This window comes from Macadamia integrifolia, chromosome 13 (genome assembly GCF_013358625.1).
Source record: "Macadamia integrifolia cultivar HAES 741 chromosome 13, SCU_Mint_v3, whole genome shotgun sequence".
NCBI lineage: Eukaryota > Viridiplantae > Streptophyta > Magnoliopsida > Proteales > Proteaceae > Macadamia > Macadamia integrifolia.
This window is the reverse complement of record NC_056569.1, coordinates 4,350,502-4,356,376: the sequence shown is the minus strand read 5'-3', so window position 1 is coordinate 4,356,376 and position 5,875 is coordinate 4,350,502.

Genomic DNA, 5,875 nt, shown 5'->3' with positions numbered 1-5,875 from the left:
ACTCATTCAAAAAATTGAAATTAATTATAGACAAAATTTTCTTTCACCAATGATTGGATGAGACATTTCAAATGTGACCACATCTCTCCTCACCTCTCTCTCCCTCATTGTACGTAATCACGTTGAGCCACGGACATCCATTATAATGCGGCCTTAGGAAAACTTGCTCCATCAATCATTTTGATAACATGATTTGTATCTCATTATAATTTTTTCCCTTGCCATCCAAATATTGCCTTATGATTTATCTTAATTCTCAATTTTTTTTTATTATTATTAAGTCTTTTCAGGATTTTATTGTTCTTAGATTTGGGCCCATTCAGTCAAATTCCATCAGTCTTTAGCTGTCAATCCAATCAATTTTGGTCCTTTCACTGTTTTTAGAAAAATCAAAATCAATAGTGAGCCTTTTTCGGTCCACTTGGTCTCATGTTTTTTGTCCGATTGATCTTTTTGGTTGGGCCTCGAATTTGACACCCTTTAATTAAATGATTGGAATCAACTAATTAACATCCACAATCTAATCTTACATCTCATCACCATATTTTTCTGTCTGAAATCAACTGAAATGATTTAAATGCGTTCCCCACCTACCCAAAAAGAAGTATGTACTTATATGTAATATCACATATTCTGATGCGTATAAGTGAGATAAAAAAAGCATAGATCACCCTAGGGTGTCAATTCTAAACCCGCATCAGTAGGCCCAATTGAGCCTGACGCGCTTATGGCCTAACTTGGATCGGCCTGATTAATAAACTTGTCGGACCTAAGCCCTGCCCATTTATAAATAAGTAGTACACCATGCAAAAGATAAGCCCGATAGGCCTCTAACCAGCCTAGCCCAGCCCGTTTATAAGTTCAATTAGGATCGACATGTTTAGCCTGACCGTTTATACAGGTATTTTGATTTTTTTTTTTTTTTTTATAGAATAAGGTATATATTGATAATTTTATCAATTATTGACTGTAATTAAGTGTAATATCTTTTAAAATTGTTGATGATTTAACAAAATAAATTAAAGTATATTAAATCTAAGAAAAGTAAAGACCGTTTGAGACTCGTTTAAGGTTTTATTAGTACATTACCCCGTTTAAGGCCCGATTAGCCTGATTAGAGCTCATAACCCAATCCACCCCGACACGACACTGACCGAGACCGACTCATTCTTTAAATAGATAGGTCATGGTCCGAGGACATAGGCCCGCCAAGCCCGGTTAAGCCCGACCGATTGACACTCCAACTCACTCCATGCTGTGCATTGGGAATGCCCTCTTTTTTTTTTTTTTTTTTTTTTTTTTTTTTTTTTTTTATTACATATTATGGGCTCAGAAATACAAATTTCCCCCCCACATCCCTGATGGAAGAAAAAATCAGAATGTAGCATGTGTAAGTGCGTGTTACTACTGAAAAACCCCAAATATGAATTATCCAATAATGTGTGAATATTAACAGAAGCACCCTTTGTCATCACCACCAGTGTCATGTTTTGACACCCTATCAATGATGTAATACTGATTAAATTGGTGATGACGACTATTGTCCATTAATTTGAGAAATCTCAAGCTTCTTTGCAAAGATTTCCTGCTTATTTTTATAGGATTAAATAGTTAATAATTTTTTATTATCTCAAGAAAGAAGTTTGAGATAGCATGACTATGTTCAATGGAAGTCTTTGAATACTCTAATATAAAAGAATAATTTGATTCAGATTGAAGATTTTAAAAGATCTAAAGGGGCAGAGCTAAAATGACCTTAAGAGAAGTGGCGAAGAAAGACGCATTGCTTAGGTCTTGTATCAAGTATGACATAAAATAGAACTGATTGGAGGGTAAGAATCCTTGTAACAGACCCCATTTAATTAGAATAAGGTGATTATTGTTGCTACTGTTTTTGTCATAAATAGCCGATAATTTTGTAATCAGTGAGACCACCCTACTTCACAAGGGGATCCACCAATTTGCTGCAAATGCAGTCTTGCATATGGATGAAACTTGGGCTGGGTGGATGAACAGACAGGCCCAACATAGGCCCAAAAAATTGAGGGCCAAGCCCGGCCTTAGTCCAATATAAGTTAGGGATGAGCTGGGCCAACATCAACCCAGCCCAATGAGCCCCAACTAAATATAGGGCTAGGCCCGAGGTACAAATGGTTAGTAATTTGCAATTTTTTGTCTTTCAATCATTTTTATTCCCCTTATTTCATATCATGTTGAATTATTGCATGATTAATCAGGATATCTTTCTAGTTATATACACTATACATATATTTTTCTACTAAAAAAAAAAACTATACATATATTTCTTATATTATGGATAATTTCATTTTGCAACTATTTCTAATAAGCCTATCAGAACAGTCCACTATTTTGACCCACATGACACGATGATGTGGGCAATTCTGACCGTTGGATATACAAAGCCAAGGTTTGGATTGTTTCACATGTCAAATTTCAGGACCTTATTCAATAAAAATACACTCCCATTTATCTCCATGCACGTATGTATTTTCTCAATCTGACACAAATGGACATACCACGTTGTAATCTATAGGTTTATATTTCCACGTAGAAAATTTTGTTTAGGCTGAAATTTGAGATGTGAAAAGGGGACTTGGAGGTCTACCCGTCTATAAATTGGGGCTCTTCCAATCTACGAAATGACAAATATTTGGGTCATTCTAATCTTTTTTGGAACATTCTCCCTTAATATTATAATATTTATATTTTTACTGACTATATTTTACTTGTGAAATGATTTTTGAAAGATGAATACACTAAGAAGTTATTGTATTATTCTAAGGTTTCATGATTTCATTTCTCATATGACTTATGATTTGTTGTTTTGATAAAAATAATGTTGAAACCTAAGCCAGCCCAAAACTGGCCAAGGCAAAAAACTACTATATGGGCTGGGCTAAGCAGACCTTTTTCTTAGCACTAGACCAGCATATGTGTGGTTCATTGACAACTAAAATGTTAAGAAATTTCAGTGTGGAACTCAAAACAAGTGCGAGACAAACCAACAGATGCACTTTTTTTTTTGGTAATAACCAACAGACGCAGTTAAAGGTGTACGATTGGGCATTGGAAGACTTTATTATGGCCCATAGTTATGTTGTATGGGCTTGGGCTTTATTTTTTGGTTTATTAATGTGACGTGCCTCTTGTATAAATCCATAAGGCGGGGGTAAAGTAAGTGCACAAAATTAGTAATTAAGTTAAATGCTTGAGTTATATCAGGATTCTTAATAACTTTGAAGGGTTATATTTTGAGTTTATATACTTTAGGCCCATATAAGAGAGATATTAAGATTCATTTTATGAGTTACTTTAAGAATTTTGTAAAGTCATTATATAAGTAATACCATCGATTGGAAATGTTTTGGGTAAAGAATATAAGTTTTTTTAAGAGTTTTGGAGTTGTTGAACTTGAAATACGAGATTGGTATCCAATATTTGAGTTTCTGCTTCATATAGACTGAGGCAAAACCTTCATATAAGTACTAACACACAATTTTTCAACAAGAATGATACCGGGTTTATGCTTGAGAGATTAGAAAAATAAATAAATAACCTACTCTCTAATATTCCAATAGAGATTTTTCATATGGAAAATATGAAAATTCAATAGAGAAAATATGAATTTTCCAATAGAAAATGACTAGTGTGAGATCATGGGAGGCCAAGGTGATGTGTTCCCAATTACAATCAGGTTACATCAAGGGTTTGCATTGAGCCCTTACCTATTTACACTTATCATGGATGATGTAACCAGGAATATTCAAAGAGAGATATGTATTGTATATGTTTTTTGCAGATGTTATTTTTCTGGTTTCTGAAACAGTGGTAGAGATTAATGATAAATTTGAGCTATGGAGATATACTTTGGAACTAGGTTAGAGTTGATTTGGGAATTGTCTCAATTCAGGATAACCTTGGAGAATGTCAATTACGATGGTTTGGACATGTCCAAAGGAGGCCCTTGGATGCATTAGTACAAAGGAGTGACCAAATTAGATTAATGGAGCTAAAAGGGCTAGAAGCAGGCCAAAAATAACCATTGAAGAGTTGGTTAAAAGAGACATGCAAAATATAGGCCTTCACCCTAGTGTGATTTATAACAAAGCTCCTTGGAAGGCAAAGATTCAAGTTGCCGATAGTTCGCAAGTGGGATGTCCTATAGTCTTTTTTTTTTTTTTCATAGACCCATGTAGCCGACCTCATTTTGTTGGGATAAGGCTGAGCTGTGTTGTTGTTAAAATTTTCATATGGAAAAAAATTAGAGAAGATGATATCAGAATTAGGCTATGTTTGGAAGCCAAGAAAAGAAAAAAGTTTTAAAAAATTTTGAATTTGAGAAGAGAAATTGACAAAAAAAAAATTATTATGTAATCATGATTTTTATCTTATTAAATATCTTCTATAATATTTTCTTTTCTTTTCTTAACATCCAAATATAGTCTAAAACAAGAATACACACAGAAAAATGAAACAGACCAAAAATACAAGAAAGCGACTAAAGTCATACAAAAATAAAGCATAAGCACATCTAATCTAGCCAGACAGGGACCAAGATTCAATCCAAGTAGTTGATAAGACATTACTACAAAAAGTGTTTAAAGACAAAGAAAGATATGCATGGGACAATGACAAAAGATAGAAGGTACCGGATTAGATGATTGCACAATCTCAATCTCTTCCCCTTTTTCTATCAAAGAGGGTGTCTTTAGACTCTTTACTCCTAACAATCAGCTTCTTAACTCTTAGGTGTAATGTTCAGATTCTGAGATCATTTCACAAACCAAAGCCTAAGCTTTTCCGGAGTGGCTAGAGGATCCAAGACTTATGGAGAGTAGATCTAGAGAAATCTACCTAAAGAATTCTAGTTCAACACCTTTTTGTGTTTCGGCTCTAATCTTTACTCCATTAGATTTCACACACTATAACATAATCATCAAGGATCGAGTTTTCTTACACCCACGGTCACTGCGGGGCTTTAGATGTGCATAGGAGGGTATCGTAAAAGCATTTTAAAAAAATAAAAAATACCAAAATCCTATAGGGTTTGTGAATCCTAAGATGGTATGAACCTTCTCACATGGTCAAAGAAAACTTTCTCCTTTACAAAAAGGCAAAACTTTATATGGATTTTTCTTGTTGCAAGCTATAGTACGATGGTTTGGAGTAATTAAGCCTTGAATCTAACTTAGTGGACCTTATATAAAATTGCTCTTTCTCACTAATAAAGTACAACTCTCGGGATTTAAACTAAACCCAAATGTTTTTTAAAAAAGTTGACTTTTTTATGTATTACTATATTTGATGTCGATAATCACACTTTACATGTGAAGGAAGGTGTCTTTTAATGGAGTCAAATGGGTATTCTTTCAAGTTAAGGAATGACATGGAAATTTTTTTTTTTATAATTAACACCGTTTAAAAACTGTTTAATTGGACCATTTTAGTAATTGGGTTTGATTTGAGATATTGGAATCATTTAATAAACAGGTTGATTTTGATTTTCATCTTTCATAGCTTAAATTAAATCAAAACCAAACCAATTAACTCGAACCAAAACGATTAAGACACTTATTTTAAACTATGGCTTTAGAAGGTGTTACACCAAGCAGCCAAGGCAGCTGATCACAAGAATCTTGGCCCAAGAAAATTAGGCTCAAACCCTATTTGTGACCATGTATATGAATCATGAGGATCATGACATTACGTTGAGATGATGTTGAAAGGGCTGCATTTGGATTGGGGGTTTAGAGTATGGGCCGAAAGATACCAAAAGTCCACTTTCCTTTTAGAATATCCAATTTGAATCTTCCGGGGGTAGATCAGGGTTTTTCTTTTTTGTTTTTTTTTTTTT